Source organism: Lycium barbarum, chromosome 7, assembly GCF_019175385.1.
Source record: "Lycium barbarum isolate Lr01 chromosome 7, ASM1917538v2, whole genome shotgun sequence".
Taxonomy (NCBI): Eukaryota; Viridiplantae; Streptophyta; class Magnoliopsida; order Solanales; family Solanaceae; genus Lycium; species Lycium barbarum.
In genome coordinates this window covers 63131294-63158826 of record NC_083343.1, presented here as the reverse complement: position 1 = coordinate 63158826, position 27533 = coordinate 63131294, and positions in this window count along the sequence as shown.

The window sequence follows — 27533 nt, the reverse complement described above, 5'->3', positions numbered from 1 at the left end:
GGTAGCATACATTATATATATATATATATATATATATACAGACGCCGCGTACGGCTCTCCCATATCCCGCGTCCGGGCATCCTGCGTCCAGGATGGAATCCAGCTGAATCAGGTGGTGATATAACAGTGGCCCTTCCCCTTTCCCCATACACATATACATATACATTTGCTTATCTTTTATACATATACACGTCTCATAAACAATTACTTATCTTATTTATATATACATATCCATACACATATACCTGTTTTATATACATATATCATATAAGCACACAAGAGCCAAGGAAAAATCATGTATCCATCGGAGTGACGTAAGGTCGGTGACCTCCGATTACGTTATGGAATGCTAGTTATAGCTTTGTCTCACCTTGAAGGAACAAGTATTTTAAGGCGAGACTATCAACGGAGATTAGTATTACAGTAACCGTAGAATGAAATCGTGGGCATCATAGATGACCGTCATAGGCTTTGGAGTCAGAGAAAACAAAGATATAGCTAGGAAATATAAATACGATTCAAAAATTAGTGTATCACTTTCATGTTTACATAAGATACTTAGCTTAGTCATCTTAGTCATAGAGTCGTTCCAGTCGTACTTATCAAAGGTACATTCTCTTGTCTAACATCGTCATTATCATTATCCTCATAGAAACATTCTCGTTAGAGTAGTCATAGTACTTATCATTCGGTAACGAGATTGGGATCAAAAGTCCCCTTTGGATTTACTTCAAGTAAGTCAACCACGACTATAGGAAAATCCGAGAGTAACGGGCCCACCTCGGGCCGGATGAGGTAGCGTATACGATTTACGTATGTTACGTGTCATAGCGTTACTTGTGAGGGTCTTAGGGTAATCGGGTCCCATTTATACAAGTTCTAAGGGTGTAGGAGGTTTTTCCAACAATTGGCACACTTTCTAGTTCAATTTTATTGAACGAAAAGTGGAAAACTTTAGGTGCGGATTCCGGGGAACCGAGTTATCCCCGAGGCTCGTACCCAACTTATTACAACTAAGACATGCCATAGAAAGAAGGGTGAAGCCTTACATACCTCCTTCCGCTCCTTTTGCTATTCCAAATTCACGTCACAATTTCGTCAAAATCTGCAAATTGGTCGTTTTTACCAAAACTCTCATTAGTATACTTAGAGTTGAAATCTAAAGATAATACTTGGCTACCGAAATTTCGGCAGCATTTCCTCTGTAAATATACCATCCTCGACATTCAATTTAGTCAAATTCTCATCAAACACAATCCGGGAATTCAAACCCGGCCAAACTATCAACATGAATTCAACAATCACACTAGCGATCCATACATTCAATTCAAGATACATGATATCAATTTACTACTTTCTTCAAAACCTTCCAACTCCAATAAAACAATGCAATCTTCTAATATATATATATATTCCAACGACCCCATACCAATATCATTGTCTTTCATACGCGTAAGAACATCACATTCAATATGCATGATTTCTAAAATAAGTCTCCAACTTTCACAACTCAACTAAGGTTCCTAGACATCCATTAGCAACATAGGATTCACAATATAACAACAACCAAAACATTACATAAAATTAACTCATTCACTTCCATACTATACCACAACCTCACGACCACACACACACAACACTCACGGCCACACTTCATGCATGCACAACTACATTCTCTCCAAATTTATTCAACTTCCATCTTCCACATATCATTCACAACCATAACAACCAAACACTAAACAAAATAATTGAAATATGATTCTTATTCATATATGAACATGCACGGCCACATACTAATTTCCTCTCCTCCATGAATTTCATCCATTTTAGCATACTACAACACATATAAACCATGTATAACACATAAAACAAGATTAGAATTTACCTTTCTTCTTCAACTTCTCACTTGCCTAACTCTTGGAAACTTGTATGATTTTGAATCTTTCTTGCTCCAAAAACAACTCCACCTTGTTAAGCACCCTTTATCTAGTAGGGAATGATTTTTGAAGAATTTTTGACAATTTTTTTGTTGCTCCTTGCTCTTGGCCGAATGGCCCTTAGGTTTTTCTCCTCCCTCTCTTGTTCTTGTCTTCTTGAAATTTCTAGAGAATTATAGGATATAGATGACTTATTCATCTTTTTATTATGAAAATTAAACCCCCCTCATGGGCCTAGCCCATGTCATGGCCGGTTGGGCCTTGTCCATTTCTTTAAAAATTCAAGCCCACTTATTTTTGGGCTAGTGCTTGTAATTCATGAAACATTTTTCCAACTTCCAAATTTACCCTTCGTATTCTTCCATATTTCCACGAGTCATATTGCAACTTCCCTTTATGCCCTTAACCTTTCTCATTATTTCCACTTCAAAATTTTCATAACAACTTATATGCCAAGCAAAGTAAAAATATGGCCTTGGTTACTGTCTTCCCGCGATTGTCTTGAATTATCCGATTGCATAAAATGCGGGATATAACATCCTCCCCTCCTTTAGAACATTCGTCCTCGAATGTTAAACTTGCCTCATAGCGTAGTATAATATTTCGGGGAGGTCTCCTTTGTAAATATCTCATGTCGCTTAGCATATTCATCTTAGAAGCTTAGGTTGCCCTTTTTACGATCTTTACGGTTGAAATTCCTTCTTCGTGGCGTCCGCTGCGTCTATCCCCTCACTAGACATGTTCCCATATATCGTCATATCAGGGATTTCTTGCCTTAGCTAGTGTGGACTCAATATCGGTCTCACCCTGTGACACCTGTACTTTTCTCCTTCATCCTCAAAGCTTTCTGTTGTCATGGCTTCCCCTTTTTGGTTAGTTTAGTCCGTCTCGGCCTATATGACTCGTACGGGGTTTCTAACCACTTTCCACACCCCAATTTACTCTGGGTTACCTACTTTTACACTCGTCTCTTATTTCCGTATTTACGAAATTTTTAGGATATTTCCCAGGGGGTCACCCATCATGGAATTACTCCCACCTGAGCACGCTTAACCTTGAAACTTTAATGCATTTCAGTGTCTTGGTGTTAGTGTTTTTACCTCCGCTTCCCCGTACTACCTATATCACATAATATGGGGCAAGTTGGGGTCTCGGCAATGTTCGAACGCGCTCATAGCACATATTTTTCTTTTAATGACTATTTTAGCCTTCGTGATCACTACTATTCACCCTTTTTCTTGTGTGCTCGGCTACCCTTATCCTAAATTTTCCCGAATTTCTTATATGTTCCGCAACACACGGGACGGTGCAAGATAAAGTAGAATCCAGTTTAATTTAACATCCATATATTATAGAAAAGATGCCGGAAGTGTACCTGTGGCCGCGTCGGCGGAAGGTTCAGGGTCCTGTCGTCCCGTCAGTGCATATAAGCGGTGCGGAGGACCGGCTGAACTAGATGCTCCTCCTCTACCTCGGCCGCGGCCCACTGGAGCCTGGGAAGTCTGTCCACGAGGGCACACGGTCGACGATGAACCGATTGCTGATCCGGCTGGCTGAGTTCGGCCTCCTTCATCCTTTAGTGGGCAGTCACGCACCAAATGGTCAGTTCGACCGCAAGCAAAACAACCACCTGTTTCCAGGTAACACTGCCCAGAGTGTGGCTTGCCACACCGAGCACATCGTGGTGGGGGCAGCCCCGTCCTGCTAAAGTCAGCTCTGTACTGGGATCCTGAAGCTCTAGTACCCTGATCTGGTCCCGAATAGGCAGAGCGGTCAAATCTCTTATCTGCAAATCGAGGTGGTGCACTGGCCACTGATTGGCCTGAATGCCTAGACTGCTCTTGTGCCTGCCCTCCTCTATACTCGCTTCTAGCCCCAGAAGATCTGCCTTTTTTTCTGGAACCCCTATCTGGATAACGCTCCTCTCTCCGTGACTGGTACTGTTCTTCCAGATTTTGGGCGTGGGCCTGGATACGGGTAATAGTCATCCCGTCCTGGAGTGAAGCCGTCAAACATTCCTTAACCAAATGTGGCCCTAGCCCGCTCACAAATCGGTGCACATGATCTCCCCTATCAGCTATCATGGTTGGGGCATACCTGGCTAACGAATTAAAATGGAGGCTGTATTCTCGAACGCTCATATTTCCCTGTCTCAGGTTCAAGAACATATCGGCTCGAGCTCGTCGAACCTCTGGCGGTAAGAAATGTCGTAGAAATGCCTCTGTAAACTCCTACCAAACCGGAGGGGGTGCATTTGCTCCCCTCGAAGATATCCAGCTGCTGTACCACAGAACTGCCACATCCCGCAGCCTGTATGAAACCAACTCTACGGACTCCGTATCCGAAGCATGTATAATCCTCAGAGTCCTCAGCATCTCATCTATGAAACTCTGCGGGTCTTCCTCTGGTTTTGATCCATAAACTCTGGTGGCTTCAGAGTAATAAAGTCACGAGCCCTTGCGCTCACCGCCCTGTCTCCCAGGTCTACATCTTGCCGCTGAGCCTGTGCGGCAACTAACTGGGTCTATAACTGGATGGCCTCTGCCATCTGCTGGCCCGGAGCTACCGGCGGTGGGACTGGAGGTGCGGGGGCTGGAGCTGGAACTCTTTCCTGCTCTGCTGGTGCAGGGGGAGCAGGAAAAGTCTGAGGGGGAGCTTCATTATAAGATTCTCCTTCTTCTAGCTCCCGCTCGACTCTGCTGCCCGCCACCCTCTTGGCTTTCTCGGCCGTCGTAGCCATTGTCTTCGGCGGCATTACTGAAACCATAGCATAGGATTAAGAAAGGAATGTGGAAGCCTGATAGCATAGCTCTATCGCACGATCTTAGGACACAAAGAAGGTCATATTTCCTAAATGCCCTGTAGCCTCTTGTCTATAAGTGTGGCGCGCTACACACCCATAAACAAGACTCTACTGGACACGGCTCGTAGACAAACCCCTAGGACCGAACTGCTCTGATACCACTTCTGTCACGACCCGACTAGGGGCCGTGACGAGAACCCGATACTTGTACCGAGCACTCCTTATCTGTCATATTACCTTTACCTCTTAGCAAGCCGTGTAAACAGAGCCATATTTTTTTGAACATTAACATTAGCAGCGTCATTATGAACATAGGCTAATAAACTTCGTTAGCACTTTATACAACAACATTAACATGCCAAAACACCATACATCTAACTATACTTGACTGACTGTACATATCTGCCTACGAGCCTCTAGACGTAGTACACTTATACATAGAAAGGGCCGAGTACTATCGTGCCCGAGATTATATATATACAGAATAGTACCACTGAAATAAGGCTCCGGAACGACTGGAGCGCTGTAGAGTACTGCTGGCAGAGCTCCTAAGGATCAAGTCCACCTGTTTGCTGACCTGCGCGGCATGGAACGCAGCGTCCACAAGAAGGGACGTCAGTACGAATAGTGTCCCGAGTATGTAAGGCATAGAAAATAATACAAGCAGTAACATAGAGTACGATTAATAATATCATGGAGTCACAGGGCATATAACGAGGCGAGAAAGTAACCTGTGCATAGGAAGGCCCCTTTTCAGGCCGGCTGTCATGTAGGCTTGTCCTTTCGTCTTTGAAACGTTTCTTGTCATAAGCATAGGAATTAACATTTATATATTACTTATTCTCGTGTACAGAAAATAGTACATTTCAGTGAACGGTATCTTTTATTCACATTTACAGACGCCGAATACATCGGCTCTCCCAAGCCCCCTCCCCAACGGTGTCCCAACACATTACATCATATATAGGTAGCATATATATATATATATATATATATATATATATATACAGACGCCGCGTACGGCTCTCCCATATCCCGCGTCCAGGCATCCTGCGTCCAGGATGGAATCCAGCTGAATCAGGTGGTGATATAACAGTGGCCCTTCCCCTTTCCCCATACACATATACATATACATTTGCTTATCTTTTATACATATACACGTCTCATATACAATTACTTATCTTATTTATATATACATATCCATACACATATACCTGTTTTATATACATATATCATATAAGCACACAAGAGCCAAGGAAAAATCATGTATCCATCGGAGTGACGTAAGGTCGGTGACATCCGATTACGTTATGGAATGCTAGTTATAGCTTTGTCTCACCTTGAAGGAACAAGTATTTTAAGGCGAGACTATCAACGGAGATTAGTATTACAGTAACCGTAGAATGAAATCGTGGGCATCATAGATGACCGTCATAGGCTTTGGAGTCAGAGAAAATAAAGATATAGCTAGGAAATATAAATACGATTCAAAAATTAGTGTATCACTTTCATGTTTACATAAGATACTTAGCTTAGTCATCTTAGTCATAGAGTCGTTCCGGTCGTACTTATCAAAGGTACATTCTCTTGTCTAACATCGTCATTATCATTATCCTCATAGAAACATTCTCGTTAGAGTAGTCATAGTACTTATCATTCGGTAACGACATTGGGATCAAAAGTCCCCTTTGGATTTACTTCAAGTAAGTCAACCACGACTATAGGAAAATCCGAGAGTAACGGGCCCACCTCGGGCCGGATGAGGTAGCGTATACGATTTACGTATGTTACGTGTCATAGCGTTACTTGTGAGGGTCTTAGGGTAATCGGGTCCCATTTATACAAGTTCTAAGGGTGTAGGAGGTTTTTCCAACAATTGACACACTTTCTAGTTCAATTTTATTGAACAAAAAGTGGAAAACTTTAGGTGCGGATTCCGGGGAACCGAGTTGTCCCCGAGGCTCGTACCCAACTTATTACAACTAAGACATGGCATAGAAAGAAGGGTGAAGCCTTACATACCTCCTTCCGCTCCTTTTGCTATTCCAAATTCACGTCACAATTTCGTCAAAATCTGCAAATTGGTCGTTTTTACCAAAACTCTCATTAGTATACTTAGAGTTGAAATCTTAAGGTAATACTTGGCTACCGAAATTTCGGCAGCATTTCCTCTGTAAATATACCATCCTCGACATTCAATTTAGTCAAATTCTCATCAAACACAATCCGGGAATTCAAACCCGGCCAAACTATCAACATGAATTCAACAATCACACTAGCGATCCATACATTCAATTCAAGATACATGATATCAATTTACTACTTTCTTCAAAACCTTCCAACTCCAATAAAACAATGCAATCTTCTAATATATATATATATTCCAACGACCCCATACCAATATCATTGTCTTTCATACGCGTAAGAACATCACATTCAATATGCATGATTTCTAAAATAAGTCTCCAACTTTCACAACTCAACTAAGGTTCCTAGACATCCATTAGCAACATAGGATTCACAATATAACAACAACCAAAACATTACATAAAATTAACTCATTCACTTCCATACTATACCACAACCTCACGGCCACACACACACAACACTCACGGCCACACTTCATGCATGCACAACTACATTCTCTCCAAATTTATTCAACTTCCATCTTCCACATATCATTCACAACCATAACAACCAAACACTAAACAAAATAATTGAAATATGATTCTTATTCATATATGAACATGCACGGCCACATACTAATTTCCTCTCCTCCATGAATTTCATCCATTTTAGCATACTACAACACATATAAACCATGTATAACACATAAAACAAGATTAGAATTTACCTTTCTTCTTCAACTTCTCACTTGCCTAACTCTTGGCAACTTGTATGATTTTGAATCTTTCTTGCTCCAACAACAACTCCACCTTGTTAAGCACCCTTTAATTAGTAGGGAATGATATTTGAAGAATTTTTGACAATTCTTTTGTTGCTCCTTGCTCTTGGCCGAATGACCCTTAGGTTTTTCTCCTCTCTCTCTTGTTCTTGTCTTCTTGAAATTGCTAGAGAATTATAGGATATAGATGACTTATTCATCTTTTTATTATGAAAATTAAACCCCCCTCACGGGCCTAGCCCATGTCATGGCCGGTTGGGCCTTGTCCATTTCTTTAAAAATTCAAGCCCACTTATTTTTGGGCTAGTGCTTGTAATTCATGAAACATTTTTCCAACTTCCAAATTTACCCTTCGTATTCTTCCATATTCCCACGAGTCATATTGCAACTTCCCTTTATGCCCTTAACCTTTCTCATTATTTCCACTTCAAAATTTTCATAACAACTTATATGCCAAGCAAAGTAAAAATATGGTCTTGGTTACTGTCTTCCCGCGATTGTCTTGAATTATCCGATTGCATAAAATGCGGGATATAACAGTAGACCAAAGGATTGTTATATTATAAACGCACATATAGTCTATGATAGACTAAAACAAAGTTGATTAATATTGAACTTGCATTCAGTTTTCAGAACTGATATAATATAAATACATTCTAATTAAAAAAAAATCAAGTGGAATGCTCTCTCAAATATCGACACGTTGTTTTCTTGTGGCCAGTTCCCTTGCAAATCGAGCACTTGTTTCTCTTCCCTTTGCCACTTCCCTTGGACTTGAAAGATTCTGCGATGCCAGGAATACACTTCGCTTTCTTTCTTCCAAGTTTGGGGTCGTAAGGGGGTGGAGGAATGTACATGTTTGTATACTTCTCTAGGACATCCCATTCTGACTCTGGAGGGACTACATAAATAGTTTTAGTAAATGCAAGAATGTAAGACTAAACTTTATACATGGGCGAGGAATACTTGTAGATGCTTGAACCATAATCAAATCCGTACATAAATCTCAAGGCTGCCATCGCATGAGCACACGGTAATTTCACCAAGCCATACTCTTTACAAGTACATGTTTTGTTCAGTAGATTGACTTTGGCAGTTAGGCCACTGCCGACTATGGTGAACTCGTTGGCATTCCGTTTATATTATTGACAAACAAAGAGTCTCCCTCATTCATCATTTCCCTTAGCGTCTTTTCAGCCGAAAGTACAAGTAAATTGATTGAACCGCTGATATCTGCACGTCTCTGCCTGAAAATTTCAGCAAACCTCCTAGAAATGGAAGTTAATAAGATAGTTACAGGGTACTCTCTTTCATCCCTCAACATTGTGTTTAGCGAATCAGCAATGTTTGTGATCAGCACATCATACCTATTTGCTAGAAAATATGCCCTGATCTACTTGTCAAATTCAATATCAAACTCGAGGCAATTAGCTGCTTTGGGGCATTTATCCTTTAATTGTTTAAAATGGTCATTGAACTCCTGGTTGCATCATAGTGTACATAAACAGAATCTCCACATTGGAAATTTTTTCTAAGGTTATCACCATGATGCTTCATGCATAGTCCATGGTGATCATGCTAAAAAATTCTGAAAACACTGTTGGCTACGCTCTTATGCCTATCAGAGATGATGCACAATTCTGGTTCATCGGTGATTATATACCTCAGTTGCTCGAAGAAGTAGGTACAAGATTCATCACACTCCTTGTCCACCAAGAAAAAAGAAATTATATGGTTCTTAGTATCTTGTGCGACGGCGGACAACAACACACCTTCATACTTGCTGTATAAATGTGTGCCGTCAATGGCAATAACCTTTTTCATATGGTTATATCCTTGAATGCAAGCTTCGTAAGCTACGAAGTAATATTTAAACCTGTCCACATAATCAAGACTAATGCAAATTCTGGAGCCTGGATTTAGATTTTCAACCGTGTACGAATAAGCCGGTAAGCAAGCATAACCGTGCTCCGGTGTCCCCCTAACCATGTTCTTAACTTTTACACCTGCCTTCCAACACTGCCAACAACTTGGTTACAATGGAACTCCCTAAAAACTGTCCTCTGGATTTCCTTTGTCGTTGACCCTTTGTTGTCAATATACATTCATCAAGACTGATGCAAGGACAACTGCTGAGGCATGCTTATGAGTGCTCATAACGTGTTCAACCCCGTAAGTGTGATCACCAACGTTCTTGTAAATGCGAAACATATCCTAGTTCTCATACTTATTGGCCCGCAACATCCAACCACAATTAGGAGAGGTGCATTCTACCTTATAATATTTGTTATTACACTTGTTTGGTTTAAAACAAAACGGGATCTTTATTGCGGCTTTCTTCAATTAAACCTTTAAATACTCTTTGTTCTTAAATGTTTACCCATAGTAAAAACCGGCCCCATAATTGAATTTGTGGTTGCTTTGTGAACCACTTGGTGGCTGCCCATTACCCCCATCATCTCCATCACACTCTTTGTCATTAATATCAGGATCACCCATATCCATAAAATGATCATCCATGCCCTCATGTTTATTGAAACGTCATCGGCTGGCGGTTGTGGCAGTTGTGGGTCTGTGGGTGGGGGTGGTGATGCTAATGTAGAACCAACTTGAGACCTCTCAATAAAATTTATTCTTAAAACAAGCTTAGAACCATCAGCAGCAACATCAACCATGTAGAATCCCACTTGTCTATCATTCGTTATGAAAGAAGGATGGGTTTTTCCATTAGTGGGCAAAGCATTAATCATAACTAGTGTGCAAGTCGTTAGGCTCACAATTTAACTCCCCGCTTTCTATTAAGCTCATAACCAAGTCATTATATGTACCATTGTGACGTACGGCAATCGGCATTGTCACATTGCTCACAAAATTCCAATTCCAACATTTTGGGGTCTCCTCCCATTCACCCATGTAATCACCACCTACTATAATATATTCTGTAATTGACGCCATAATAAAATCTATAATTGACTATGACTTTGGTCTGTGCTTGGTCGATGGCTCGTTGATGACTGTGCTCTATTACTCACCGAAGGGCTGTACCAGATACAGAACTAAAAAGAGGTGGGATAAAGCTCTTACCAGTTGTGAACTGAGGTATTTGAATGGAGAATTGACGGAATGTCAGATTGAGGCCAGAATTTTCGCTGAAAAAGTGAGTTTTTACAATAATGAGAAAAACTCCTTCTTAAGAATTTCTACCAGCTTTTACTTACAATGGCTGAACTATGGAGGCTTTCCATCGTTGGGGACAGATTATCCGGTGAAAAGCCGAAATTTTCGCAGGAATACTGGTCTGAATACTGCAAAAAATTGGAGCTTTTAGAGTTTTTGGCGGGATTTTTTTTTATTTCTATTTCTAGTAATAAAAATGTTGGGGCTGTGGGGACCAAAGTGTATTTTTCAGAACTTTAGGGCTAGGGTTTGACACAACACATCTCTGACATGCTGACGTCATAAATGGTGGCCAAAGCACCAATTTTTTTTTAGAACTGTGGCCTTTTGGCAAAATAACTTTTCAATATGGCCTTTTGGCCAACTCCCTCAAGTAACCATGTAATTACACCAAATTCTCAGGCCCCCCCTCAAGAATTGGAGAGTGTAATTATATCCTCTCAATTACACTCAATTCCCACCTAACTTATGTAATTACTTGGTCAAACAAACAGGTCAAACTGTGTAATTACATTCAATTACATCCAATTCTAATTACCTGGGTGGTTTTTCCAAACAGGCCCTAAATATTCAAATACTACAAATCATTTTCACTTACCTAATACTTAATATGATAGGTTCACGGCATCAACTAAAATTTAAAAGGGGGATGAATAATTAAGAAAGGAAGCTCGATAAATTAATTATTAATTCCATCTTATGTAGTGCTCCTCGAAATGAAATCGGCTAATGAATGGTGATATTGGTACTGGCTACTCCCATATTCTTCTTCTGTGGTTTATCCTTCTCTTTTCCAAAAAGAACAGAGTCTTCACTGAAAAATCAATCTTCAAAACTATTAGAGAGATGAGAAGTAGTTCTATCATTCCTTATATTGCCCATTACTAATATTTTGTTCAGTGCAACTACTGTGACTAAACATCCAGCTATTTTGTATAATTTCTGAGCAATTCTTTGCTTTTGACTAAAAAAAAATAATCTAAAAGCAAATAAATAAATCTAAAAGTAAAAAAAAAAAAAAAAACTATTATATAAAAGAGTAAGAAGCATTTACAAAAGTACATTTTCATCAATAAAGATCATATCCAAACTTATCAACTCACCATTTTTCTTGGTATTAACAGCACCCACTATCACGACTCGAAATCTGATCAAGCCATGAACACTACTTGGTGCCTTAACTTGACCGAGCAGACCATCTTGGATTTCTAATATGTTCTTATTAAAAATAAAAATGTGCAACTCAATACAATTCTTTGAAAAGTAAATATATATAAATCTCAAGTTCAAGTAGACATTCTGAAAATTTATATTTGTGTTTATGCACGTTCTTATCATTGTACAATATATGCATAATGTGAATACATAACCCAAATTCGAAAATCGTCTATAAAGCCTCTAAACTGAAGATAATAAAAACATAAATGGATTAACTGAATATGAATACATATGTCCCCACCGAAAGCAAGAAGTGGAGCTACCAAAGCACAAGAAGTGAGGATATCTAGCCTGTAGTCTGCTCGTCTGCAAAACTGGCCTCTACGTTGTACTACAGACCAACGTAGGTTCCCAAAAGAGAACGTCAGTACAACCCACCGTACTAAGTGAGTCTCAACATCCCCTCACTAAATTTAGAATGAGGTTTAAGTAAACATGTATATAATAATAACATAAATACTAGTAAGAAAAAAAACGGTTCGTAAAAATCATCATGTGAATACGATGACACTTAAGCAACCAGTAATGGTTTTTTTCTTACTATGAATTTTGCCAAATATATGGCCATTTTCTTTACTACAGAAAACAAAAGGAAAGTGATTTCTTCTTTTTGTGGTGGGCATAGGGATTTATGGAGAATCAAAAGGATGCTATTGACTTTTGTTGAGATTTTCTCCCATTTTCAAGAGTTTGCTTTTGATTGGTTTTCGTATGTTTTTTTATTAACAACTTAAAAAACAAATTCTTTGTTAAGCACATCTTTTCTTCCTTAGCTTTTAGATAGTTTCAGTCAACTGAAATTTTCTTAATTATGCTCAGATGTGGCGGCTATTAAATCTATTGTGCCTCGTTATGGCAATATTAGCAACCCTTTGTACGACTGCTTGTAACCTTTTATACAGTCACCATTATATTCATGTTGTGCCTCATTATTGCAAAATTAGTAACCCTTTATACGGTTACCATTACATTCATGTTGTGCCTCATTATGGCAAATTAGTAACCCTTTATACGGCTATTTGTAACCCTTTATACGGTTATCATTATATTCATGTTAGAATTAAATCTTCAAGCTTTTAACTTTAACATAGTTATGGCACTCAAAGCACCTCGTAGCTCACTTTAAAGCATAAAAAATTAAATCTTTACCAATTTCATAACAAGTATAAAGAAAACTTCAACTTGCATAATTTCACCAATAACTGTGAATATGAAGATATGGCTTTGAATGCTTAAAAGAATACTTCGTTCATAATTTAATAACATGTAAAGATTACTTGAACAATCATGGCTTGGCCCATATTTTATTCTTTTTCCTGAAAATTAATTAGGCACAGGAAGGCGTATTGATTTTCATCCGCTTACTGGGCTCAGCCCAAAAATAGGCATTCTTTTTCTGAAATTTTGCTAAGCGGGGGCTTAAAAATGAGGTTTTAATTGGGCCTTAGCACCAAAATTTCCATTTTTTTCGACTGGGCTTAGTTCAAAAAGACTTGTGTCTGGTGTATGAATACACTACATATATATACAAATTGAAATCATTTTTTCTGACTGGGCTTTGTCCAGAAATCTTCCATTCGTTTTTAGAAAAATGAGTTCTAAAAAATGTTCTTTTGGTTTTAAAAAAAACATCCAGTTTGGTTTTTCCTTCAAAAGATGGTGAGAACATTTCACAATAGCATAATCACCTTTTATCTTCTTCCTTGATTTATTTGCTTAAACATTTTTACTTCCAAAATCATTTACTAAGCTCGGGTTTGAAAACATTGTGTGGGGACTTGAACTAAACGGCGTAGGCACTGTTGTCCTAAGACGACTAGTTCATAATCCTAAAGATTCCAATAATGTACATGAGTTTTTTACAACTACAAATATAGGCTACAACCAGCTACACATAACAGAAAATGTGCAAGTAAAAAGAAAAGGAAGACTGCGTACCAAGCCCCTAGTTGGCCATTTTCACCCATGGCTAGGCCTTCTTTGCATCTCTAACAATATTAGCTTCCATTTTCTTTTCTTGAACCCAATAATCATTGAAAGAATTTTCCTAGGGTGGCTGGACTCGGCCCAAGTGGCCATGCAGTGAAGGAGAGAAAAAGAAAACAAGACCTGGTTAGTTTATATTTACTGAACTTATCACATATATAACTATACAAGTGTGTATATATACATATAATTCATTTACAAGACTTGCAGTTTATTACATTCGTATCTGCTACTAGGCTTTTTATTGGTAGGGATTTGGATAGTAAAAGGAAAAGTCCCCACCATCTATGTTCCTAATACCGCACAAGATCCAAGAGGTTTCATGAACCTCCGGTATGGCAGGACACCAGGGAAGGCTTGAGACCAAACCCAAATCACTAATTTAACTTCCCAACCAATACAACCAGAGCAGAATGGAATGATAATACAGGGTTTCACACTTGCACATAAGGATAGCATAGATTGACATATGTAGACATAGGGTAACCAATAGCTAAACAGAGATAGTGGGCATAGTATGAGTGGAAGCAATAGCCGAAATACATAGTCATGGATGAACAAAAACCACTACAATGTGTATATACATATGGTAAATAGAAGCAAGCAGACATGGTTTAAATAGCAGGCCAACTAAGAACACTTAGACACAGCATGGGCAAGGTCAGGTTATAAGCATGTAGACATGGTTAGATAGAAGTTAACGGTAAGTCTTAATGTTCATGGGATTGCACAAGAGAATTTACACAATGGCAGTCAGCAGAAGAGGCATATAGGGACTTTATACACAACTGAGCAGATTTATCTGCACACTGTATTAGGTCGTTCATCTAATTCACAGAGGGACATGTGCAAGACTAACAAGACCAGTGGGGATTTAAACAAGCAGGACACAGTTAAGTATACAAAACTAGGATTCTTAGAGTCTAGCCAACTATTGCAAGACACAGTGATATTCAGAAAAAAAAAAAACCAACTAGTAATGCTAGCAGGACAAGATATATGTCCTTCTAAGCATACCTAACTTACACAGAGTGATTCCCACATTCTTTTGGATTGAGTTTTAGCCTGGGTAAATTTGTCCTTAGTAGGTTCATTAAATCATTTTAACTCCACAAAATCGTCACAGGTTAGTTTAAACATTCAGCAGGTCCTGTCACACTATAAACTCTTCTAACCAAGTCACAGAAGTTCCTATGAAGCAATCAGCCAAGTAGTTGGCAACTAAACACATGGACAAAGTATTAAAGCTCAAGCCAGAACTCAAATAGTTCAAGAGGGAACATGACAGGCAGGCTTTCACATAGAACCTTGAATCAGTTTGCTCCAGATAAGACTATGCAGGAATTTAGTGGTTTAAGCATGACTTCAGGTTAGCAATTTGACTCACACTTTTTTTTTAAAGGTTTTAGGCATGGGACAATCACACGTATTAACTAGGACTAGTGTTAACTTCATTTTAATACACTCAAGATCTTCAAACAGGATTCAGAGATATTTCATGTAGATAGGTAATCAAATAGACTTGGATTATTAGTGATCTTCTAAATACTTAATCCAGTCAACCTTTAAGACTTTGGCACCACTAAATTCTAAGACAAAATCTCAACCAATGTTAAAACAGGTCCTAAAATGTAATGTGTAAATGCAAAGGCAACAGGATGCTCATATTCACAAATAGGCTATGTGGCAAGCATTTAGGTTTCTACTTAAGTTCCAATTCCTTAGGCACCTTTTAAAAGATTGATCTAGATCACTTAACAACTTGCTTCCTAGACAGAATTCTTCCTTTTGACAGATAATGTGTACACAAGGTTCAAACTGACCTAGGTGATTCCATCTTCCCTTCCTTTTACTTAGTCTCCTTTTACTATTAAAGAAGATCAGGCCTATAAGCAATGAATTCACCTAATCCATTGTTGACAACTAATGATCTATTGTTAATCCACACCCTTCACTCTAATAGCCTCCTAATTGACTCAGAATGCTTTTCCTTGGTTTATTGATAAGAAGTAGACATCAGGGGATATTCATAATTCCATACATGCCCCACATATCCTTGAGGTATGCCATGGCATCTTTTATTTGATGGAGAGGTTCTATGAACCAAGTTTGATCTTGATTCTTCCCAATCCTACCCAAGGTACGTTTCAAAGACTTTCTCAAGGTCTAAGTGACTTCAGTCCATCCATATATATATATTCCCTGATCCTCTTTCCTTGTCAATTAACCAACCTACATGCCACTAGGTGACCCTGCTGACTTCTACAGTTAAGCTAGTCTAAGTATCATAGCCAGATTAAGGTCTCAAGCTTTACTAACTCCTAACTGGATATTATTGATCTAAAAGCCTCCTTTTAAAGTTAGTTATCCTAAGCTTCTTGCGTAAAGCAAAAACCAGGCAAACCTCTGAATGGAACAAGGGATACTCTCATGGATTAGCCACATCATACTTATCTTTTACCTTAATTAATTAACACTCAACACCCTCATTTTAACCATGATTATTATTAGAACAAGCAACCATTACACATCATGATTTTACCACATTATTCAGTGTACCAATATCCTACAGGAACAAGGATCAAACCTCTCATTTATGCAACAATTTAGGGCTCTCAGACATCAAGAATAGACAACACATCTCATGGGTAGATTCTCACACACAGACTTCATATGTTTTAAATAAGGGTATAAACTTAATATATCACAACACGGTAACTCAAAGGAAAGAAACCACACAAGCCAAATAGATGGATCTGCAAGCATAACTAGAATCTAGAATAAGGTCATTGCAACTAACACTTAGAGATCTGTATGAGTTTTCAGACAATTCAAGCATGTCACAAGGGTAGTTGATTAAGCAGTGTTCTCATAATGTGCCATACTAGTACATGGAACTCAATAATCTCATTAATAAGTCTTATTATTCAAAACTGGTGTTTAAACAGTCATGTAAAAACCTCTGATAGATCCTATGGTTATAGGAAATGAGATTTAGAAAGGAGAATTTCCAGGTCCTGAAAAAAAGACAATGTAGGGTGAGGCCATTACCCCCCACCCTTTCCTGGACTTTCCTTTCAATACAACGGGAGCAAAGTGTCACGACCCAGCTAGGGGCCGCGACGGGTACCCGGGGCTAGCCACCGAGCACCGCTCGTTCTACTACTCGTCTTACTCATTAATGCTATTTTATCAACTTTATACTCAAATTGTAGAAAATCATATTTTATATGGAAACGTAAATACCTTTATATACATATGCCTCTCGGCCATCAAAATAATATGTACATATAATAGCATCTCGTGAGACCATCTAACCCACACTGTGCATCTACGAGCCTCTACTGGAGTGCTAAGCATAAGGACGGGACAAGACCCCGTCATGCCCAAAAATACATATACATGAATATACACAAAAGAATCGTCATAAGCACCTCCGAACAAAGGAGTGCTTTGAATCGGCTGACGGCTACTGCTGGTCTGGGTCGAGCTCTCCTCCCTGTCTACTTGTGGGCATGAACACAACGTCCAAAGAAAACGGACGTCAGTATGAACATTGTACTGAGTATGAGTGACATAAACAAAGAAATAGAACAATGACATAATGGAAATATCAATATGGAACATCTATATCTGACGGTCATGCATAAAGAATTAAGTCATGCTGTCTTACTCATACTCGTCATCATATCATGTATGCACAATGTATAAGCTGCCCGCCCATATAAGCGGTGTAGTAATGTATAAGCTGCCCGTCCATATCGGATCGGTGTGATAATCATAACATTAGCCTGCGTCGAGGTCTCTCGCGTTCGGGGTATCATCTCATGCCGCCCACTAGTGGTGTCTGCCCATGCCATTTGGCCATGGTGTATCGTATAGCTGCCCACCTTAGTGGTGACTGCCCGGCCAACTAGGCGCGGTGTTATATCATCATCATACATGCTCATCATAATATGCTTACCGTAACATACTTATCACAATACATGCATAAGGCTTATGAACAACTTTACTTTATCGGGGTGACGTAAGGTCGTGATCCCCCGATTTCATTATGGAGCAATTATCGACATCCTGCCTCACCTTGAAGGAACTAACATATAAGGTGAGTGTGAGCAATAAATAACATCATGCCATTTTAAGATCATCATATCATATCTCTTATCTTATAGTACCATTCATAGATATAGGCTTTTAGCTTTCCGAAATATAGGGACTCATGAAGAGGAGGAAAATTATGCTATGAGATTCATGCCATTAGAAAGAAGGGACTAGCCTCACATACCTTTGAGGTTTAACTAAGCTATCATTCGCTTGTTCTCCTTCGATATCGCGTTTTTACCTTCAAAAGAGAATTTGCATTTACGTTAGTCAATCGAGTATAAGAACGCGCTACTATTTCTATGGAAAATTGGGCGGCACTTCCTTTGGTTATACTACTTTTCCCATATTCTATATCAACTACCAAACATTCATAACAACACTCACAACACATCAACATTCATAATTCAATCCAACTATCATTCAATTATGGCACTATTCACATTTTATGACCCATTTACTACACTCTTCCATAATCCAAGTGTTTCAACGTTTTAATACTTCAATCATCATGAGAAGGTCATCAAAATTACCTTAGATGTTGTAGGAACGATCCTTGAGTAGCAATAATCTTCTATACCAAAAACCCTATTTCACTTCCTTTGTAATTTCTTGGTGTAGATGAACTTTGATGTGATCCTTACACTTGATTTCATGGATTTGATGTTATTGACCTTAATACTCCTTTGGTCCTCTTGAATTCTTGTGAATGAAGTGTTTAGAGTGTTCTAGAGGCTTCTTGAGTCGTGTAGATGAGAAATGAATAAATGAGCTTAGGGTCCCTTTTAATAACTCAAAACCTGATTTTTAATGAACAGTAGTCGGGTGCACAGTGTCCATAAACTCATTTTACGGGTCGTATTCTGGTTTACGGTCCGTCCTTCGCGATCGTATTTAAGCATATCAGAAACAAAAAGGTTTGCTGGAGTCATGGTGGTTTACGATCGCAGTTTACGGGCCGTATTTCGATTTACGGTCCGTATTCTGGGTTGTATTTAACCATTTCGTCATTTGGCAGAAAGTTGATGTTTTTGGAATGTTGAAGGACGATGGCAGTTTACGGTCCGTAAACCACTTTACGGGCCGTATTCTATTTTACGACCCACTGGGTCGAAGTGCAATCTGTAACTTTCTCATTTCCAAAATTCATAAATAGTCATTCCCTACTTAGTAAAACATCGCACACTCATACACTTCGTTGTTCTACTCGTTGTATGTTCACGGAGAAATTTTTGAGGTGTAACACAAAGGCTCCAGTGGTCTTCACTTCCAGTTTATGCCTAAGCTCACCCTTTACTTCCCAGAAACAAACTCCCCTTTTCCACCCCCATCCTAAACTAAGTGACACACCACCTGGGTTCGCCCAAATATTAGGTAGGTAATCCCTTTATTTTAGGCAGCACCCCAACATGTGACTCTTCATTTTTTTATGGACTAAGTGATGTACAAACAAACAAAAGTCAGAAGAAACAACACATGTGTGCTTAAACTACAAAGGGTCAAAGCAGCTCTTCTTTTATGTCTATTTCTAGTTATGACCATGACAACAACACAAACAACTCATCATAGAGGACTTTGACAAATTAGAACATAGATTTACCATTTTATTTTCTCATCTTACCCTTTTTATCTCTCAGAATTAGGGAACTACTCTCATGAAACAGTTAAGACAAGATAGAGGTCCCTAGTTTTAAGTTTACATCAAATGAAAGACAGATTAGATCAAACCTTCCCTCTATGAGAATGGCACATAATTATTCAAGGTCAGACAAAACTTCACATCAAACTCGATCTCACCAGTTCAGGAAATCACATAGAAGGATCGTCTATATTTAAGTAAGTTGACTCTTGGTATAGGGTCAGTTAACTATAGTTCACAAAGTTTATCCTATCTCTAATTAGTGATTAAAACAATTTAGCTCAGACTTCTTATGACCAAACAAGGTATTCACATTAAAACTGGACAAGCAACATATGCCATATATACTTCAACTATTATATTTTCTCAAATGACAAATGACTCAGGGTCTATTCTCAGCAATCATAACCAATCCTGAATTTTAGCTCCAAGTTGTATCCTTCTAAACTTAAGCTCCCTTCAGCATTTTTTTCTCCCATTTTTCTCTTAATTTAGTCTTACTCAAGTAAATAATCAAGACAAAGGATGAATTATTACACTAGTGGCCTTAAGCCAAGCAGGACTACATTTAAACTTGATTTGTAAAGTACTACTGACTAATAATGACCATATGTTTACTACAAATAACCACAAACAAACACAACATCATTAAGATATCAACTTAAGCTAAATATGTTCACATTAGTAACTTCAACAAATCATCATTCAACTAAACAAGGAAGGTTACAGGAGAATGATCACAAAATAACTTCAGACCAAACATAGCTCAAATCTGTAATACTCAACAGTCAAGATAAGCATGAGAAAACTAAAGAAAATAACACTAAGGTAAATTAACTAAGCATAACAATATTCCTAAATCAAACAGATCATCATTCAAACTCAAACAAAGGAAAATACATGGAGGCAATGACAAGATAAAAATGTTACCTTTTTTATCCGCAGCCGTGTCAAAAGTTGAACTTGGAGCCTTTGTGCTTCCAAATCTCCAACTCAAACCACACAGAAAAAGAAAGAAAAACACGAATGTTTTAGAACTAATGAAGACTCGAACCCTAGAAAAACAATAAATCTTTAAAATTTTACTGTAAGCCTAAATTTTGAGTTTAAATAATCAAACTAAGGCTCTGAGGATGACCCAACTTGTCCAAATGGTGAGGGATGGGGTTCGATAAATAGAACCCCAAAGTCTATTCCCTGACTTGAAATTTTGATGTGTTACCAAGTACATTTCCAGATGCAAACACTCAATATATGAATTAACGACTGAGATTCAAAGTAAAACAACACATACACGGTAGGATCTGACCGATCTGGGTCGATCTGAGCATTTCCTCATTAGCCAATGAAAATACAGTTCGTATAACATCAAAAATCCACAAATTCACATGCTTGATTTGAGAAATAAAAATAAAAGTAATAGCAACAAAGATTGGCACTGTGTTTGGAACAAAACAAAGGATTTGAGGTTGAAACCTTGAGGGTTTCTGTTACACCTCCAAAAAAAATTCCCATTAACGTATAGTGAATAGACTATCGAAGGGCATGAGATATACGATGTTTCGATAAGTAAGAAATAGCATTTGATCATCTTAATTGAGATTTCAAAGACATTCGAAGTAAGAGTCGAAAGTTTGCCAAGAAAGACAAGGTATACGTTATGTATTGAGAAGGATTTACGAGTACCGAGTTAGTGATGGCTTAAGGATGTTTTGGAGAAGAGTTATAATGTCCCTTAGATTGGTAATGAGGTGTTAAAAAAGTGTTAAGAAGGTTCTATAAGAATTGGAGATCAAATGAGTCGACGAGAATGAATTCCGGAAGGTTGGGCAACATACGGTCAAACATACTGGTCGTATGAAACATACTGGCCGTATGTCTGGCCGTATGTTCTGCCCACAATGGGTCTTTCACTGGACCAAATCTATGGCCAGACATACGGCAAGTAGAAATGATACGGACCGTATGTTGGTCCGTAGATTGCTGTCGAGACAGATTTTAAAAAAATGATATAAGGATCCAACCCCATCCAATTTATTTCATTTCTCCTCTCCACATTTCAAGAACATCCTAGATAGCTCTCCACTCTTCATCCACAAGAACTCAAGAGAGATTTGTGATCAACTTCATCAAACCAACAAAATCAAGTGTATGAAACTCATTGAAGTTCATCTAAGCCAAGAAATTCCAATGGAAGTGAACTAGGGTTTTGGTGTAAGAGGAGTATTTCTGCTCAAGTCTTATTCCTACACTATCTAAGGTAAGTTTTATGGTCTTTCCATGTTGTTTAAGATAATGAGAGGTTGAAAGACATAGATTTTGAAAGGAGATAGAAAATGGTTCACAAAGATGAGAATAATGAGATTTTAAGTAGTAGTTTGGAATGTGTCATGAATATTGATATGTTGTGATTGTAAGTATGCTATAAGTGACATTAGAACATGGGATAAGTATTATATGTGAGTAAACACAATAGTGAACTACGACCATGATTATGGAGGAATTGAAGTGAAATTGTGAAATGTGGATAATGTAGATGAATGATGATTGTTGCTTATAAAATTGTGAATGTTGTTATGGATGTTTGGGAGTAGATATGTAATATGAGAAAAGTTGTATAAACAACGGAAATGGTGCCCAATTTTCTCGAGCATTAGTAAGCACGTTCATGTAATCGATTAGCTAATGTTGATGCAAATTCCCTTGAAGGTAGAAACGTGAGCGTTGAAGGAGAATGATCAAGCGATAGAGTAGCTAAGCAACAAGGTATGTGAGGCTAATCCTTTCCTTCTAAGGAATGACTCCTATGGCATGAATCCTCCTATTCTCCCATAATCTTCCTAAATAAAGTAAACTATGAGTCCATGACTGTAATCAACTCTATATGTATAAGATAAAGAAAAGAGATACGATACGAGCATTATAATGATGATGATGAGTTTAAGTATAAAGAATCCTAAAGTAATATAAGATGTCCATGAAATTAATGATCCTAAGTATGGTTCCATTGATGCTTTTCCTTGTGTACACTCACCTTAAGTTAGTCCCTTCAATGTGAGATATGACGATTATGATCACTCCATAACGTAGTCGGGGGTTCACGACCTCATGTCACCCCGACATAGCCATAGTTGCCTTCAAGTTCTAATGCATGTTTTGATGATAAATGTATAATGATGCTAAGTTATGATAAGGTCATGATATGTCTATGAGATGTATAATAATGATAAGTCTATGATATGCACGATGATACAATTCCACCGTGCCTAAATGGCCGGACATGTTATCGTGAAGGCGGGCTGCTTGTGATTCCACGGTGCCCAAATGGCCGGACATGTCATCGCTAAGACTGGCTGCTTATGATTCCACCGCGCCTAGAAGGCCGGACATGGTCACCACTAGTGGGCGACGTAAGATGGTTACCCGGACGCGGGTTAACGATGATGATATGGGGATGTATGTGCTATGATGATATATGTTATACAATTATATATGACATATGTATGAAATGCATCCATGCTTAAAGGTTAAGCAGGTTATATCTTCATCTTATGTTTTATGATTTCTCTATATATTTATTTCATTCATGCCTTACATACTCAGTAAAATGTTCGTACTGACGTCCATTTTCTTTGGACACTGTGTTCATGCCCACAGGTAGATAGGGAGGTGATCCAGACTCGTAGGAGCTACTATCAGACTTTGAGAGAACTCCATTGTCCCGGAGGTGCCATTGATTTATTCTTTTGTGTATATATATGTTTTGGGCATGACAGGGTCCTGTTCCGTCCATATGTCTAGTACTCTAGTAGAGGCTAGTAGATACGCATGTGTGGGTAGTATGTTCTCACGATTTTTCCCACTTGTATATATATATATTTTGATAGCCGATGGGCTTATGTATATAAAGGTAATTATGTTTCAAAGTGAAAAAATGGTTTTCCTATGATTTGAGTATAAGATTAATGAATGAACGCTTGATGTGTATGAGGGGTAATGGCATGAGCGGTGCTCGGTGGTTAGCCCCAGGTACCCGTCATGGCCCCTAGTCGGGTCGTGACAAAAGTGGTATCAGAGTAGTTCAGTCCTAGGAAGTGTCTACGAGCCGTGTCTAGTAGAGTGTTGTTTATGGTGTGTTGCGCGCCACACTAATAGACAGGAAGCTACAGGGCATTTAGGAAAAATGACCATTCTTCATCTTAAAAGATCGTACGATAGAGCTGTGTTATAAGATTATCTCCTCCTTAATAGTGTGCTATAATTTTAGAAATGCCGCCATAGGGAAAAGCTACAGCCGCCCAGAAGGGCAAGACTACAATGAAAAGGCAGGTAGAAAGAGATCCGCCAATGAATGTAAAAGAGGGCGAATCACATAATGAGGCTCCATCTAATACTTCTCCCACTCTGCCTATTATAGAAGAACAGGAAGGGGCATTAGCTCCAGCACCTATGCCTCCAGTTCCTCCACCGGCTACTTCGCGTCAACAAGTGACCGAGGCTATTCATTTATTGACGCAGTTAGTTGCCGCCCAGGCGCAGCGGCAGGGCTCAGGTTCAAGTGAAAGGGTCGTTAGTACTAGAGTCGGTGATTTCATGAGTTTGAATCCTTCGGAGTTTTTCGAGTCAAAGCCGGATGAAGACCTGCAAAGTTTTATTAATGAAATGTTGAGAACATTGAAGATTATTCATGCCTCCAAAATTGAATCTGTGGAGTTGGCATCTTATAGACTCTGAGATGTGGCGGTATTATGGTAATAATTGGATATCATCAAGAAAAGAGAATGTTGTTATATCCCGCATTTTGTACGTTCGGATAATTTAAGATAATCGCGGGAAGTTAAGGACGAGGTTATATTTTGATTTTGGTTAGCACACAAGTTGTGTACGAAAATTTTTGAAGTGGAAATATTAAGAAAGGTTAAGGGCAAAAAGGGAAATTCGCAATATGACTCATGGAAATATAGAGGAAGACTAAGGGCAAATTTGGAATTTGGAAAAAATTAAATTTTCATGAAGTGCAAAACAAAAAAAAATGGGCTTGGAATTAAAGGGGCCATTTGGGCTGTCCAATTGGAGTGGGCTTAGGCCCACCTAGAAGCTTAATGGACAAAATAAAAAGATGACTATGTCATCTTATTCATCTTGATCCATAGAAATTTCAAGAAGCTTAGAGAAACAAAAAAAAAAAAAGAGAAGGAGAAAAACCCAAAGGCCATTCGGCCATACCATGTCCAACAAGAACCTTGGAAAAAAAATTCATCAAAAATTATTTTCTTCTAGCTAAACAATCCATTGAAGGGTCCTTAGCAAAGTGAAGGAGTCATTGGAGCAAGAAAAGCAAATATTCTTGCAAGTTACAAATCTTAGCCAAGTGAGAAATCAAGGAAAAAGGTAAGGGTTAATCCTTTTCTTATATGTTATGGATGATTATGTATGTTGTAGTATGTAAAAGTGGATGAAATTCATGGAAATATAGAAACATGTTGTGGTCGTGCATATATGTGTGTGTAGGAATAATGATTTAATTATTTTATCTAGTGTTTGGTTGTTGTTGTTGTGGATGCTATGTTGATAATGAAAGTTGGATGATTCTAGTGAAGTTGTGATGGTTGGAGAGTTTGTTTTAGGGGTTAATGTGATTTGAAAATAGTCTTCTTGTATTTATGGAAGATAATGTTGTTAGTGTGTAAATTGTTGGGTTGTTGTGATTGAATTTGAAAGAAGGAATCAGGTTGTTATTGTTTTTATTGAAGTTGGAAGGTCTCGGGGGAAGTAGTATGTCGATTGGGTTGTTTGGAATGTTATGTGAATTGTTTGAAGTATTCTTGAATCGTGTTGGAATGATTTCGGATTAATACTTGAATGTGGTATCATTAGTATTGGCTTGATTATATGTGATTGAATTGAATACAAATGAAGTGCCGATGAATTGTGGGGCAAGGATTGCCAATGTTAGAATGTATTTTGGATAAATTGTTAAAGTTGTTAGTATGGTGATTGGTATTGTTGTTGATAATTTGGCCGAGTTGAATTCTCGGATTGTTGTTGATAAAATTGGCCGAGTTAGATTCTCGGGGATGGCATATTTACAGGGAAAATGCTGCCGAAATTTCGGCAGATCATAAGTGAATTTATTTGAGAAACTAAGGCAAGTGTATGACGACGAATCTAATAATTGTGTAAATTCTTTTGAATGTAGACTAGCAAGCTTGGATAAGTAAGCGTAGCTAATAGGACGTGGAGCAGGTATGTTAAGGCTCGTCCCTTTCTTTCAAGGCATGATTCCGATGTTATGATTTCATAATTGCTTCCATATTTCCTTGTTTTCAAAAGTTAGATGTTTATGATTCCAAGGCATGATTCTCTTCCCGATAACTCTCGTAAATGTTTTTTTTCAAAGTGCCCGTACTCTATCAAAACAGAGGTTTATGATTTTGTAAGTTTTTATGACCATAACGATGGATATGTTTCACGATGACAATGATGATGTCAAAGATGAGAATATTTCTATGATGACTATGATAAGGATGATTTTCCAAAAATGACTTCTGAAATGTTCGCAAAAGGTTCTGTACTTCAAACGCTCACAACTTCCTTATACTAAATCGGATTGACCTGAAACTTGTTTCTGAGCCTTCAGGTGTCGGTTTATGTATGCTGTTATTTGTTGCTCGTCTCATCTTATAATAATTATTCCTTGAAGGTGAGACAAAGCGGCCATGGTTATTCCATAATGTAATCGGAGGTTACCGACCTTACGTCACTCCGATGGATACATGACTTTCTTTGGGCTCTCATGCATGCTGCTTATATGATATATGTATATGTATATGAGGGATATGGGGAAAAGGGCCATGTGTTGCGCTATAGACGCATTGCCACCTAGTCAGTTGGCGTAATTTATCATCCCGGACGCGGGACATGTGTGGGGGAGCCGACGTTGCTCGGCGCTATGACATGTTCTATTTTCTATGTATATGAAAAAGAAATGTTTTCAAAGGAAAGATAAGCATGCATGGCATCCGTCCAAAAAGGCACTCATATGTACAGGTTAATCCCTATCTCACTATATGCTCTATGATCCCATGATACTATTATTCATACTTTATGTTCCTTATTATGCTACTTTTCATGCCTTACATACTCGGTACATTACTCGTACTGACATCCCTTCTTGTGGACGTTGTGTTTCATGCCACGCAGGTAAGCAGGCAGACGGGTTCGATTCCTAGGAGCTCCATCAGCGGTACATTGAGAGCGCTCCAGTTGTTCTGGAGCTTCAGTTCATTGGTACTACTTTTGTGTACATATTCGGGCACGGCAGAACCCGGCCCCCCTTGTGATTATATGTATCCTGTTTAGAGGCTCGTAGACAGATATGTACAGTCAGATGTTTCACAACCTTGTTTGTCCTTGTCGATGTATAATATGTTAGTAAAGTTTATTGCCACTAGTTTACGAGTATGCTATTAATGATGGTGTTGAGTAAAGAAATGATTGTATCGTTCATACGGCCCACTCAGTAATAAGAATAAGATACGAAATAAGAGGTACTCAGTATAGTAGTATCGGGTACCCGTCGCGGCTCCTAGTTGGGTCGTGACAAATGTGCCTCCTCCCGCTTGGCAAGATTTTGTAGATGCCTTCATCCGCCACTACTTGCCACTCGAGGTCCGGCGAGCTAGAGCGGATAGGTTTCTAAATCTAAAACAAGGAAATATGAGTGCCCGGGAGTATAGTCTTCAGTTTAATTCATTGGTTAGATAT